The following is a 16359-nucleotide window of genomic DNA, read 5'->3' as shown; positions in this document are numbered from 1 at the left end:
TTATTACCTCTCCCTGATTGCAATTTAACTTAGCTATCCATTTCCAAGGAAATGGGCCTACACCCAAATAAATAATTTTATTTATTTTTCACTCGTATATAATGTTTGTTTTATATCCATGATTTGATAAACGTGAAGCGGCATCTTATATCCGGGGCACAATGAGCGGGCATAAAGAGTTATTATGCCCTCTCATTATGCCCTCTTTTGCTAAACCGAATTAAACAAAAATTAAAAAAAATATTGTTTATTTTTAACTACTTATTTATTCAGGTAAACTTAAACTTTTCGGAGGTGCCTCTATTGGAATTATTTCTGCCTCTGCTTCCATTCTGCTAGCACCGAATAACGTATTATATAAAAATCTTGAATTGTGTTCACTCATCCTCCAACTACCTTTACTGCATAAAACATTCGTATTTAAATTAATTACAATCATCAAAAAATAGCGTAGTTTACCTTCTGAAGTAAATATCTGTTGTCGGAAGCATCTTTTACAAATTGCATGACTTGTTCGCCAGTCAAAACTCGGGATTTTTTTGCCACATAACCTTTTGGGTTTTTTATAGAAATATGTCAAACCATGATAATTAGAAATGTCTATGTTGTCGTTTACTCTTAAAGTTGTCTTGACCATCGAGTATTTTCACCATAAGGAACTGGGTGAATATTTTTCTGACTAAAAATGAAGAACACAGTTAAATACTTATTTTATAAACAGAATAACTCACCAATTCTTGGAAGTAAGCCACTTCTTAATCTTCCAATTAAGGAAAATTTTGTATTCTTTTTCATATATGGATCCTGATGTTCCAGGTAACACATTTTCATTGGCTTTTTGCGCTTTCTTCACAATGTTTTCTGGAATTTCACAATTTTCCTCATTCATTTCCGCGGTCGAAAATATACGTGTTGACACCGTGAATAGACGCCGTGTTTGTAATAAACATAGAATCTCCGTGACAACAAAAATCAACGCCACGTAAATTTTTTTTTTTTTAATTAATTATATAAATTAGTGTTTTTTTTAGATTTTCTCATGAAAAATAAAAGTTTGTATGCACCACGGGCACAACTTAATGTTTATAAATCTCGGGCAACTTACAAAATCTCGGGCCAGAGGCCCTCGATTTTGTAAACGTTGCCCTCGAATATAAACATTTTTTTTGTGCCCTTGGTACATAAATAACTATTTCAAACGTCATATAACTGACACTTATATGACGTTCTTACCGGGGTTTAAGTGTCATTTCTATGACAGCGTTTTTGAGCGGCGTATAAATAGAACTTATACTCCGCCGGCGTATAAATAAAACATTTATACTCCGCCGGAGTATAAATATGTGAAAATCATAGTGATTGTCAACCATAGTAACCATGGTAAGTGAAATCAAGGCAATTTCTTAATGAAGCAAGAAGATAGGAAATAATCATTTCAAAAGAAGATTAATCGTTTGAAAATAAAATATTGCATTTCATTCGGAGTTTAAGTGACTTCATGTGACTCGTATGGACTTAATTCGCCTCGCTATCGCTCGGCGTTTAATCGTCCATACTCGCCACATAAAGTATCACTTAAACTCCTAATAAAATAAATATCTATTGTTAGTGTTCTTCCTTGGCCACCGATAAATAACACAGATGGAGACGACACTAGCGATTTGCGATGTTGGAACCGAAACGAGAACAGATTAATACAGAATAATAACGTTTATACGGGTTGGAAATTAAATCAGCTGCGAAAGCGAAACGTAACGATGGGTGCCGAAATATCGCGAACGGTAACAAATGAATATCGTTTTTGGCGATTTTGTGAAATTATTAAATTTGAACAGTTAATTAATATTTTTATTGTAAAGTAGGAGTATAATATAAAAATTTATAAATGAACACAAAATGCAAATTATAAATAAAAAGTTTATACATATTTGAATAAAATGAACATATAATATATAAATACAATAAATAATAGTACATATAAGCAGAAAGGTAAAAAATAGAGAATTATTTGGAATAAAGAATTTTATTTAATAAAGGCACTGTTGTATTCGGATGCAGTGATACAATAATTTATATATTCAAGATTTAATATATATATTTTTTAATTTTGTTTTTTTCCAATTAAATAGTAAACTAAGAAATTAGATAACAGCAACAAGAAACAAGATATAAGAACGTCAATTTTCTCTTACAGGCTGTGTTGGTTATAAATAAAAATTATTAAATCTTTATATTAAACTAGCTGACCCGGTGAACTTCGTTTCACCTACAATTTAATTTTGAATCTGCAAAACCGAATGCTTTGAAAACTTGCAGATGTTTTAAACATATGATAAGCATAATAAATTTTTATTCAAAATATATTTACTTATCCTCTCCAAAAAATTGATGACGTCAGCCCAAAATTTGCCAAATGAATCCTATCTAAAATGTCCAAAATAGGATGAATCTATACTTGTGATTTATTATTCCATTCATATTTTTTAGATTTGCTTCTATAGGGTGACTCAAAACAATTAATGAATGGGTGAATTAATTTTATTGATTTAATCAGGAACTGCAAAACCGAATGTTCTGAAATTTTGGAGATGCTTTAATGTTATCGTAAGCATGGTAATTTTTTGATTAAAATGTATTTGTTCATTCTTCCTAAAAAATTGATGACGTCACCTGACAATTTTGCTGAATAAATCCTATCTGAAATGTGCAAAATATAATGAGTTTTTAATTGTGATTTATCACTGCATTAATATTTTTTTAGTTTTGCTTAAACGGGGTGTCCCAAAACAATTAAACACTGGGTCAATTTATTTTATTGACTGAATCAAGAATTGCAAAACTGAATATTTTGAAATATTGCAGACGTTTTGAAGTTACTGTAAGCATGGTAGCTTTTCAAAATATATCTGTTCATCAAGCCCAAAAACTTGATGACGTCATCTCAAAATTTTGCCGAATAAATCCTATCTAAAATGTGCAAAATATCATCAGTATATTTTCGTAATTTATCATTGCATTCATATTTTACTTCCCGAGCGTAAGCAAAGGAAGTATTGTACTCGAGTCCGTCGGCCGACTCTCTACTTTTACCTTTTCTCGATCTTTCATGATTCCTGGAAGACGAAGAAATAGGTCTCCCATTTCCGTCTGTCTGTCCGTCTGTCCGTCTGTCTGCCATCCCGGATTTTTATTAGACAGTTAATCTCCGAAAGTACTGGACCGATTGTTGTGAAATTTTGTACTTATATTAGGAATATCATGTAGATGGTAAAACGCTAACCAAAATTTGTCTAATCAGCCCCACCACTAATGCGATGACGTCACTTCAAAATTGTACATAGTAAATCGCTTTTAAATTGTATAAAATAACATAGTGTTTTACGACTCCGAATTGAGTTTTTACCCGAAACGTCCAGATTTTTGAAAAAAAAATCAAAATTATAAAACAACATTTTGAATCTGCTAACCCGAATGTTTTGAAATGTTGCAGATGTTTTAAGGCTATAAAGAGCATCATAAATCTTTAGTCAAAATATATTTGGTTATCCCCTCCAAAAACTTGATGACGTCAGTTCAAAAGTTTGCCGAATAAATCCCATCTAAAATGTCCAAAATATGATGTGTATGTACTTGTGATATATCACTCCATTCATCTTTTTTGGATTTGCATATACAGGGTGACTCAAAAAAATTAATGAATAAGTAAATGTATTTTACTGATTTACTCAAGAATTACAAAACCGAATGCTTTGAAATCTTGGAGATGTTTTAAAGTTATCATAAGCATGGTAAATTTTTTATCAAAATGTATTTGCTCTTCCCCCCTAAAAAATTGATGACGTCACTCCAATATTTTGCTGAATAAATCCTATCTAAAATGTACAAAATATGATGAGTCTGTACTTGTGATTTATCATTCCAATCATATTTTTTGGATTTGCATATACAGGGTGACCCAAAAAAATTAATGAATGCGTAAATATATTTTATTGATTTAATCAGGAACTACAGAACCGAATGTTTTGAAATCTTGCAAATGTGTTAAGGTTATAAAGAGCATAATAAATTTTTAGTCAAAATATATGTGGTTATCTTCTCCAAAAAACTGATGACGTCAGCTCAAAAGTTTGCCGAATAAATCCTATCTAGAATATACAAAATATGATGAGTCTGTACTTGTAATTTATCATTCCATTCACATTTTTTGAATTTGCATATACCGAGTGACTCAAAAAAAATAATGAATGCGTAAATTTATTTTATTAGTTTACTCAGGAACTACAAAACCGAATGCTTTGAAATCCACTGCGAAAAAAAAAACATAATAGACATGCAGTCGTTACGTTTCCGACAGCCAGGGAAGTACTGTCTAAACTCAGTACCAGTTGATGCTCAAGTAGCATCTCGATACAACAAAAAAGGAAAACAGTGACAGTGTTCAACCATCAAGGCAAAAATCGAGTCACCAAAATATAAGTTAGTATGGGGTAGACACCTTGAGATGGGAATCTCTATGACCAGTGAAAGAAAAAACGCACTGCACAATTTATGCATAAATAAAAGTTAATTACCTGAAAAGTTTTCGATATTCCCGCTCTTAACGTGTTCTTCAAACTGAATGCACTTTTTGGCGACGTTCCACGTTCATGAAAGTCCCCATATTTAGTCAAAACTCACTCTTACAACGATCCTGCTCGTTTTCTAAGCTGCTTTACAGACAGCTCAATTATTTGCCACGCCGATGCTCATTTTTACATTAAATGCTTACAAAACGCGTAGATGTTCAATTTGTGTCCGGGGAGATACAATGTTTCCAAGTAGGTACTCACTACATAGAGTAGATGCTCAGGTATATAAGATTATTACTCTTTCTAGGTACTTCGTACTTAGAATATGAGTATCTACTCAGTTTTATTCATACCACCCAATGTCTCGCTTCAATGTTTGACTATTATGTTGATTATGAGCACGACGCTGATCAACTTCCGTATCCGAATTACCCATGAAATAAATCATTGCGATTTGTACCTGAGGTAGTTCGTCGCACATTTCATTGACTTCGTGGACCTATGTCAGCTTGTCGTCTTCTCGGCGTTGTAATGAACTTCATAAAACGACACAGAATTATTTTCGCAGTCAATCAAATCTGTAAATTTTGTCTTGAGAATTTTAAAATACTGAAAACTTCAAATCAACTCCTCGAATTAAAGTTTGAGGTTTTGTCGAAACCAACACAGTGAACATAGGTAAATAGAATGGCAGATCAAAATTAATAAGAAACTTTCGCAATGCGTAACTGAATTCACTTTAACGAACACTTTTCTTGAAATAAACGACGGTTTTTGTTACGAAAAAACAAACAACGACTTGAAATGCAATAATACTTTTCACAATCGCACGGAAGAAATAGTTTTGTATGACACGTCAGTTAGGCGACAGGTCCGTCAGGAATGGCCAACTATTCAAATTCATTCCAAGTGGCGATTCCCGTACAAAATTTTTATTTTTTTTTTATCTTTTAGCCGTCTCATTTTTTATAAATATTCTTACATATAAACCTTCTCCTGACGATAAGGAACACGTAAAAAAAAGAATCGTGCAATTCGGTGCGGCCGTTTTCAAGTTATGGGCGTACATACATTTCGATGATTCATTTTTATTAATATAGATAAAACAAAATCTTAAGTAACAATTTCAGATTCCGAAGGCAAAATCCGAAGACCAAAATCGTAACGTAACGCTAACGAGTACGTAAAGAACAAATAACAGTTTTATCTGTAGCAAAGCCGCATAGTAGGTATACGGGATGAAAGTGTTCTTCCTAGGAAACGCAAGAACAAATTGTTCCAGAATCACTGTTATTTGGAACTGTTTCTAAAATGGAACAGTCACAATTGTTCCTGTTCCTCAAAAAAGTAACAGTTCCCCATCCCTAAATGTAAACGGTTTTCATTGCGTTGAAGATTAAGGTTAAGTTTGATTAGAAATTAAAACAAAATCATCTTGCGTCACAAAGACTGAAGGTTTATTTTTTCAATTTATTGTCATACGCTGTCTACTAGTGAAAAAAAAAAGTATATTAACCACGGTTGTGAAGCCACTTCCAGACCTTGCGCAAATCAGAACCCGAGACGCACAGCGTGATATTCATATTTATATGAGACGTTTCTTTAATAATAATAATGAAACAGCCTGACTACTAGGGGATTCTGCATAATATATAGTATATTTTTAGGATAAATCAAAGATAAAGAAGCCTTCCACTTTATGGTCAGTTTATTCGATCTTACGAGTTACCATTTCATTAATGCAAAACATTGATTGAAGTACGAAAGTGACGGTTTGGGACGCAGTACTTGCTAGCTGTCGTATTTCTATTATCTCTGTTAATGTTATCTTCCACCGTCTACCAACTACCGTGCGTATACTCAAGTACTGTTAGTAAGCAGCGTCTCGGGTTATAATTTGCGCTTGGTCTAGAATGCTGGGCTTCACAACTTTGGTTAATAATTTACTAGTTATACAGCCTGTTATTGAAAGGTACGTACAAAATAAAATCAGCAATTGGTCTCGAAGTATGGGTGCTAAAAGTTAAAAAAAGTTCAGGTAAAAGTGTTCTCCTTTTAGAGATAAAAATTATTAAAATTTATGTCCAAATTCGTTGTACGCCTCTGATAAAAAGATCATCTTTCGTTTCTATAGCAACATTTAGTCTTGACAAAAGTTTTATTGTTACAGTTGCTAGGATTTAGTAAAATAACTTTATTTTACCTATTTATCCTTCAGTAGCGTCTGAAAAGGTTGGATAAGGGTTAATTTTCCCCTTATAAATTTGATAACACAAAATAAGTTTTTCCGACTTCTTAGACTTCGCGAAGAACTGTCCATTTTGTTGTACGTACCTTTCAATAACACCCTGTATTAACAAGGCGTCATTAATTTCAAAATACGCCCCTAATAGTCCAAGAGGCCATGACACATGTTTCATGAAGTGTTTGATGCACTTTGTGATTTTGCCTGGTGGTTCAGATAGTATACAAGGTGATTGCGAAATACATGCAAAAAAAAAACTGGGAATAGCTCACAATATGATTGTCACTGGATAAAATTCACGGTCCTAAGTAGTAGCAGTGTCTAGAAAAAATTATTTGAAATTAAATGTAAATTGTTATACGCGCCGCTGGTAATGTTTCGTGACCTACATGATTACTACAATGAATGGAACAGAGCGACTCGGATTAGGAATCAAAAAAGTGACTTTATCAGGCACTTTTTTAATTTCAACGTGAAAAACACGAAAAGGGCCAGTCATCATCGAGCAGTCGGTGAAATCGGTTTATGGTGCAGTTTTCCCATGCACACTGTGTCGATATGGTAATTAGTGTGCGCAAACATTTGCATCAGTGGTACAGATTCTCCGAGATCATGATACCTTCAACCTTAAAATCACGAACGTGGCCGTGATAGGACAAAAAGAAGAAGTTGGATTTTCACAGCTTGTAGTGCATCCTGCATTAAAAGAATGCGGCCATATCCATATCATGTTGACAAAGTACACGGTTTGGAGCCCACTGATTGTCCACGTTGTGTAACTCACTTTTTGTCCTATGAAACCCCACATGCTCGTCAACAAGTACGATTTCAAGAGACGGTTTCCGATAAATGTGTATCGGTTGGATGAAACAGTTAGTTTATGGAAATCAACAGTGTTCAGAAATTATCGAAAGACTTCAACAAGAAGTGAAAGTGGCAGCCGCTACTCCGGTGTCTTTTTACCTATCAACAAACCTCTTGCGACGCTCTGACGCCTCTATTGCTAATCAAGGACAACATCTTCAACATTTCTTGTAAAAAGGTATACTATTTCCAGCGATAGATTGGAAAATTTTGAATTCACAATCGCCAATCGGAGAATCCAAAATATACTAACATTATACGCTTAAAGCAGTTAAAGAGTTGTAGTTTAAGTTGGCAACCAACGTTCGTTTTCCCGCGCAACGAATTTCCTACGCCTCTATGCCTGCGCCAGTCGGCCGGTTTCGTTTAACCTGTGTTTTGGTCGATCAGCTAATTGACCAGTAAAGTGAATGACGCGCGAAATTTGAACTCAGTTCATAACACGAGACCCGTATTTCAGTTCCCCGTGTAATCCTTATGGGTGAAATCGAGGCGTCACTTTAACGCTTAAATTGTACCATTAAAGTAATTTTCTTATATATCCCACTACCTGTACCATTAAGACTGATATTTTTACTGTTGATCTTGATACCAAACATGAACGGAACCGGTAGTATTTAATAAATATTTAAATTCAACTTTTACCACTACATTTGCCTCGAACGTATGTCGTACAGTGGTTCATACTGCCATTGACTTCCCCCTCCACATAAACGGCTTTGATTTTCAGATGCTACAGATACGGCTGTGAATTTAAAATAATACATAAAGGAGATCTCATATTTGCAAATGTTTTCAATCAATTGCCAAATTTTGATTTAAGAATCATCATCAATCCCAAGCTTTTTTCTTTTCACACATTTTTGCTAGAAAAGGAAAAACTTAGCATTCCTGATTAAACCTTTCATGTACAAGTAAAAATCACTCTCATTTTAGTACGAATTGGGTCTGAAACACCCATTAAAAAAAAATCACAATTTAAAGAACAATTTATTTCAAAACAAAAAAAAAGTATTTTACAATAAAAAATTGCGCTTCCTAATGCAAAATCTGATTCACTTTTGGTGAAAAACTGACCCACAAACTGTTTTCTTGATGGGCCATTAAAATAGTCCTCGGACACTAATAGTTCTTCGACACTGTGAAGAAGATTTTCTTCAGATCTTTCTAGTTCAGGGCCCAATAGCAAAAGCAGTGCTTCGCTCCTATCAGTTTGTCCTAAGCTTTCATGAAGTTGTACCTCAACATTAGCTGTTTTTAGGCTGACTTGGGGATTAAAAGAATTTTCAGAGACAACAGCTCGGACCTCAGCTGATTCACTTTTCTTCAGATGTACGTCTCAAGCACGCAAATTATTGGTCCACAATACATTATAACGTCCGTGTAGGGCAGGTGTAGCCATATGATGATATACAAATGCACCTCTTGGGGTTTCACATGTTGCCTCTCTTAAGGAATATCTATGCATAATAAAACAAAATACGTCATAATTTTACTTGACACAGAATTTATCAATATACATTAACTTACCATAATCTTCTCGCATTCTAGCTCGAATAAACTCTTCAAGCACATTTAATTCAGTATACCAATTGACTTTCGCTACATTATTTGACTGTAAAGAATTTTCTCCAACAAAAAAAAATGGCAATTGCCCCTATTGTTAACACATGTCTTTCTGTCATTATTAATAACAAATACAAAAAAAACCAGTCCACAGATACATACAACCCAATGTGAATCAATATCACAGAACTAATATATCATCCAAAAATTGTGATTATGATTGTTTGTTGTGATGAAAATACGAAATCAACTGTCATATTTTGGGGATTTTCACGATCTAAACGTCACTAGTACCGCAAAATATTCGCGTTCTTTTTCTTTCCCAAGTGTTTCTGGATTTTCCGTTTCACTCATGCGCAAGACGTTAGAAACGATGTACGTTACTTCGATGGATAGCGTTGTTTTTAATTTGCAATATATCTTTAACAGAAGCTTTTTATATAGTTAAACCTTTAGTAACAGGAAGATAATTGTACAGTCTTTATCGCTTGTAGCATGAACTAGTTAAGATTTCTACCTATGCGGCGTATTTTGGCTGTAAAATCAAGCTCCCATAAGAAACCCATAGTAGAATTTTTGAATTATGAACTGCCGCGCATTCTAAATTCTAACCTTACTTTACTGGTCAATTTAAAATTTTGGTTCAAAAAGTTAAAAAGTGTGTTTTTTGCGTTTAGTGTTTGTGTTTTTTTACTTCTTTTGATTTGTTAAGTATGATATTATAGACCTTTGTGCTGTTTTTGGTATACTGGCTGAAGTTTGGACATTTTAGGTTAAGTTGTTTGTGTCAAAAAACGTTTCATATGGACCCCATGGAAGACATTACGAATAAAATTCATAATTACGCAAGTGACTTGTTGATTTATTCTGTGCAATTATTATATACCATTATATTTTGTAGCCACTGAAATCATATAGACTAGAAAGAGTACGCGGACTTATTGTTTGTAACCCACATAACCTAAAAAATTGTTGTGTTGTGTTTATTCGAGACACAGTATATGATTGGTTCATTTAAATCCCCTCCATCGTAAATAATGCCGCGAAAGTACTGATGGCCAGCTGTGGATTGTTTGGAATCGCCATTTGACCACGCATTTGTGTGTTTCAGTGCATTCATTGCGGAAGCTTTTCAAAAAGTAATAATGGTAAATTCATGTGTAGTGTGTGGATCAGTCTACATAAAAGGGTCAACAACGTCCTTCCACAGGTAAAAAGTAACAAATCTTTATCAAAATATTGTAAATCCAGTGGCGTAACATACTGATTGTTTATGATGAAAATTTGTGAAATGTGAAAACGGATGTAAAATCGCAATATATGCTGTTTTTTCATGCAAAGGTTACCAACTGATACAAACTTGAGGGAAGAATGGATCAAAGCACTAAATTTGGTAGGTCTTGCACTCCCAAAGTTCACATATGTGTGTTCTAAGCACTTCAGCAACACGTGTTTTGTGCTTTACCCATCTACAAGGAAAAAAGGACTTAAGAAAGGAAGCGTACCAAGGCTTCATCCCATAAAACCACGTGTGGATGTACACGAATTGAGGTATTGATTGTTTTAACTATAAAAATTAATGTTATAAATATTTAATTTTTTAGCACTGCAGAAGAACAAAGTAATGTTAACGCTCCATCAACTGCTTTGCTGATGCCAGGTGAAATGTAAGTACCTATCTTTGTATAAATTTTTGAAGTCATGCATTGTAACATTCACTTATTATGATGTGTGTTAACAGTCCATCAACATCAAAAGGTGAAAGGGGAGAAAAACAATCAAGTTCAACAGTAACAGCAACCGAGTCAGATAATGGTCGTACATCAATAATGAGAGTAGCTAAAAGGACACACACAAGTTCATCAACATTGACTGCTAGTGAAACAGAGCGTGTGTTGGGGACAAGGGGCTCTTTTGCAACACCAACAAAGAGGTAGTTTATGGACTATATCAATATATAAATGATGTAAATATATAATGGAGTTTATGTTTTCAGAAGAAAAATTATAAATAAGCGGTACATGGGGGACTGGTCCAGTGAAGCAACAATTACTCCAAAAAAAGCTGGAGTGCAGTTGAGAATGGCCAAACAGCAGCTTCAGAAACAAAGTAGGCAAATAAGAAATTTACAGCAAGCAAAGAGGCGATTAAAAGCAAACATTTTTTCTATGAAGTCTATGCTGAAGTTCTTCCGTGAGAAAAATTTTATTTCAAGTCAAGCAGAAGATGTTATAAAGGTATGAATTCTTCAACCTACAAATATTGACATTTTACTTATTATGCGAGACTTGTATATCAAAGGTTTATGAAATAGTTGGATTGCATAAAAAATTTACTTATAAGTACTAATAGTACCACATAAGTTTTTACTAACAATTGTATAGGAGCTTGGTGTTAATGCTAATTGCTTGTTTTGTTTTGTTTTTTTTCTTGATACTTTAGGTAACAAAAAAATAATTTATATTTTTATTTATCTTCCAGACTACTCAACCTGATGAAAGTGGAGAAATAATACGCCGTTTTTTACGAGGACCTTCAAAAGCCAAATATTCCCCAGCATTAAGGGCCTTTGCATTAACACTGCATTTCTTTTCTGCAAAAGCTTACAATTATATTCGGCAAAAATTTAACAAAACTTTGCCTCATCCAAGAACGCTTTCCAAGTGGTACTACACTATTGACGGTTCACCTGGTTTTACTGAAGAATCAAAGAGAGCTCTGGCTGCAAAAGTGGAAGAAACTAACGGGAAAAGTCAAATTCTATGCAATTTGGTGATGGATGAGATGGCGATAAAACGAAAAATTGAGTGGGATGGCAAGAAATTTACGGGTTATGTAAATATAGGTGTGGAGCTCAGTAGCGATGAACTAGCTGAAGCAAAAGAAGCACTGGTATTTATGCTTGTAGCACTTAATGGTAGTTGGAAAATACCCATCGGTTATTTTCTGCTTGAGGGTTTATCTGCTATGGAAAAGGCCAATCTAGTAGTAAAAGGATTGGAGTTTGTGCATCCGACTGGTGTAATTGTAACATCCTTAACATTTGATGGAACCCCAACAAATCTTTCTATGGCGGAGTATCTAGGTGCAGACTTTAAAAATTACATGGTTCCTCCATCCAATTTCTAATGAAAAACTCTTCATATTCTTAGATGCATGTCATATGCTTAAATTATTACGCAATTGTTTTGCTGTATACAAACAGTTAGTGGATGGATCTGGTGGAATTATAAAGTGGCAGTTTATTGAGAAATTAGTGGAATTGCAAGAAGATGTACAATTGCAATTGGGAACGAAGCTGCGGAAAAAGCATCTTTATTGGTCTGATCAACCAATGAAAGTTAATTTAGCTGCTCAAACTTTGAGCAACAGTGTATCTTGTGCTCTGATCACATTGGAGGATGACTTCAAGATGAAGGAATTTGAAGGTGCTTCTGCGACAGCTTTATTTACAAAACATATTAATGATTTGTTTGATGTGTTAAATTCTAAAAACAGATTTTGTACTGTAGAATTACGAAGAGGTCTATCCCAAACAAATAGAGAGCAAATTTTTAGACGATTATCAGAAATTATAAATTACTTGACAAAATTGAAAGTGCAAGACGAAGTTTCTGTTTTAAACTGTCGCAGAAAAACTGGATTTGTAGGATTCATTGTTTGTATTGACAGCTTGATGGGATTATACAATGAATATGTAGTCGAAAAACAACTATTACATTACATATTAACCTATAAACTATCCCAAGACCATTTAGAGTTGTTTTTTAGCTCCATGAGGAATCGCCTGGGGATGAATAATAATCCGACAGCTAGAGAATTTGAGAGGACATATAAAAGATTAATTGTCCACACTGAAGTAGGACCTTCAGGATCTGCTAATGTTAAAGCATTAGATACGACATCCATCCTCCACTGTTCCAGTGCAACATCAAACACTTTAACACACACTGCAGCTGGTGAAAGCAATGAAACAGTAGAGCAGTCTGTTAATACTTTTGAAAAATTTTTGGAGGATCATGATTATTTGGGCTCACAATCGTGGATATTAACAGATTGCGCTGAAGATATTGTTGCATACATTGCAGGCTTTATAGTCAAATCTTTGCAACGTGATGTTGTATGTAGCAGGTGTAAGGAACTCTTGGAAGGAGAAGAAGTTTTGTCAAAGCTACAAATCCGCAAAACTTTTGGTCGGCTCTACAGGGCATCAAATTTAACTGTTTTAATTTGTAAAGCTGGGGAACAAGCTGTACGTTTTTTAAAGGCTGAATCAAAATTGTTTATTCAAAATGAACAGACCCTTCAGGCATTAATTTTGAATATAATTCAAGAACTTCCATCTGATGTGTTTCAATCATTTGGAAACCACGTTTTTGATGGTGAAATATGGAACAATCATTCCATTGAACTACCGAAATTGATTTTAAAAAAATATATTAATCTACGAATATATCACGAAACCTCCAAACTGTCCGATGTACGAACGTTACGCAAAAAATTAACGAAAACTATTTTATTCCGAAATGAATAAATTGCATTATCATTATTCATATCACAATGTTATTTTTGTCATAATAACTGTACTTTATTGTGTTCTTATAACCCACGTGCTTATTGTTTATTTCATATTTTTTAAATTAATTAAATACATTTTTGTTTGAATCGTTTTTTTTTTTAATATTTAGGTATGTATGTACTTGAATGTGATTGTATGATTTTTTTAAAGTAAATTCAGAAATTTCAAATGCACGCCACTGTCCCCGTGGGAAACGTAAACACAACGCCTTTTAGTTTTGAGGTTATCCCTGTTACCTGTTACAAACAAAGCAAGAGTACTGGGATATACATGGCCATTCTAGTCTATATGATTTCAGTGGTGGAAACACTATAGTAGCATTCTAAGTTGCTCTTATTTTTGTTCCAATAAACAATGTAAAATCGTTGTGACAAGGACCAAACATCCGTGAGAATCAAAAGTTGATCATCATGAAGTATTACCAAAAAACTTTCGCACTGACTTTTAACGATGAATGAATAAATGAATGAACGAATGATAAGCAGCAAAAAGTCGGTTTTACTTTTAATTGAAACTGAAAGTGTTTACGTCGTTCTTATTAGAACTTTCCAACTCTGTTTACAAGGTGGCTCAGTGCCTTCGTATCGAGGGTGGCTCATGGGGGTTTTACCCCATTCGATTTTTAATTTATTTTTTCTATATTTGGAAACTACTAGGGTGGGAGATGCCGTGGTTAAAATTATTGCATATATTTCGCAGTCACCCTGTATACGAGTAAATAATGAACGGCCTGAGTGACCTACCGTGGGACACCAGGCACTTCACATAGGGGAAAGGTGGAAAAAAAATGTTGTAAAAAATTTTTTTACAGGAACAAGGACATTTCAATAATTGAGTTGGTTTACAATCAAAAAATAAAAAAACAGCAAAGGCCGACAGTTTGGAGGGGGTTAATTTAGAAGCAAACCACCCTAAAGTTGTATTCATAAAAACCCAAAAAAAAGTGCTTCATTCACGCTGGAAATCTAATAGCGTGTTCATTATACATATTAAGAAATATGTGCAAAAAGGCCGACAATTTGGAGGGGGGTAATTTAGAAGCAAACCATTCTAAAAATCCAAAAAAAAAGTGTTTGATTCACGCTGAAAATTTAATAGCGTGTTTATTATACATATTAAAAAATATGTGCAAAAAGGCCGACAACTTGGAGGAGGGTAACTTAGAAGCAAACTACCCCAAAGTTGTATTTTTAAAAATAAAAAAAAAGCGTTTGATTCACGCTGAAAATTTAATAGCGTGTTCATTATACACATTAAAAGATATATGCATAAAGGCCGAAAGTTTGGAGGGGGGTTAGTTAGAAGCAAACTACCCCAAACTTGTAATTATAAAAATTCTAAAGAAGTGTCTGATTCACGCTGAAAATTTAATAGTGTGTTCATTATACATATTATCTAAGTTAACCCCCTCTAAACTGTCGGCCTTTTTGCAAATATTTTTTAATATGTACAAAGAACACGCTATTAAATTTTCAGCGTGAATCAAACACTTTTTCTTGTATTTTTAAAAATTCAACATTGGGGTGGTTTGCTTCTAAGTTAACCCCCTCCAAACTGTTGGCCTTTTTGCACATGGTTTTTAATATGTATAATGAACACGATATTCAATTTTCAACGTGATTAAAACACTTTTTTTTGGATTTTTATAAATACAACCTTGGGGTGGTTTGCTTCTAAATTAACCCTCTCCAAACTGTCGGCCTTCGTTGTTTTTTTATTTATTGATTGTAAACCAGCTCAATTATTGAAATGTCCTTGTTGGCTGATGAATAATATGAATAAAAAAAATTTTTTTTGCAACATTTTTTTCCCACCTTTCCCATATGCGCAGTACCTGGTGTCTCACGGTAGGTCAGGCAAACCGTTCATTATTTACTCGTATACATATACTATCTGAACCATCAAGTAAAATTACAAAGTACATCAAACACTTCATGAAACCGGTCTAGGACAATTCGGCGCGGCCGACTTGGCGCGGCCAACTTGGCGTGGCCGACTTGGCGTGAGACATTTTGGCGCAAAGCCAACTTGGCGCAGGGACACTTTGGCACAAGTTATCTTGGCGCGGGCCATCTTGGCGCAGATGAACTTGCACCAAGAAAAATAGATATAAATATACAAAAATTGCAGCCGTTGTTAGCATAACCTAATTTTTACAGTCACCAACGCGTGGAGGGGTAATGTCGACTTTTAATGGACACACGGGACACGGGCGCTTCGCGCCCTGCACCCCGTTATAAACATACTCCTAAACGTGGAACTTCTTGCTCCGTGGATCATTTAGTTATTGGAATTTGTGCGAATGAAACTGTGTATTTGGTGCCTACACTTGGCATAAGTAACAGGGTGCTAACCACAGTACGAACAATAAATATTTTCTATATTATATACCGACGTAGTCGCGCCAAGATGGCTTGCGCCAAAGTGTCCCTGCGCCAAAATGGCTCGCGCCAAGTCGGCCGCGCCAAATAGTCCCATTCCGTCATGAAACATGTGTCATGGGCTCTCCGACAATAATAACAGTGTTAAACATTCAA

General features: G+C 34.4%; 1 protein-coding gene and 1 long non-coding RNA gene across 5 annotated transcripts in view; one reads left to right on the top strand and one right to left on the bottom strand.

Moving 5' to 3' along the window:
* LOC135130175 (cGMP-dependent 3',5'-cyclic phosphodiesterase-like) overlaps window positions 1-16359 on the top strand; it is a 164725-nt gene that overhangs the window by 34819 nt on the left and 113547 nt on the right. The gene's annotated exons all lie outside the window — the stretch shown is intronic.
* LOC135130686 (uncharacterized) lies at window positions 300-926 on the bottom strand. Its single transcript, XR_010280830.1, has 3 exons — window positions 732-926; window positions 460-679; window positions 300-401 (listed from the first exon to the last, which is right to left on the bottom strand). It is a non-coding gene; the product is annotated as an uncharacterized LOC135130686 (long non-coding RNA).

The sequence above is a fragment of the Zophobas morio genome, unplaced genomic scaffold, assembly GCF_036711695.1.
Source record: "Zophobas morio isolate AGI-343-1 ecotype UQ-CSIRO unplaced genomic scaffold, CSIRO_AGI_Zmor_V1 ptg000017l, whole genome shotgun sequence".
In the NCBI taxonomy this organism is placed as follows: domain Eukaryota; kingdom Metazoa; phylum Arthropoda; class Insecta; order Coleoptera; family Tenebrionidae; genus Zophobas; species Zophobas morio.
The sequence above is the reverse complement of the archived record's forward strand: the minus strand, read 5'-3'. Positions and strand labels throughout refer to the sequence as shown.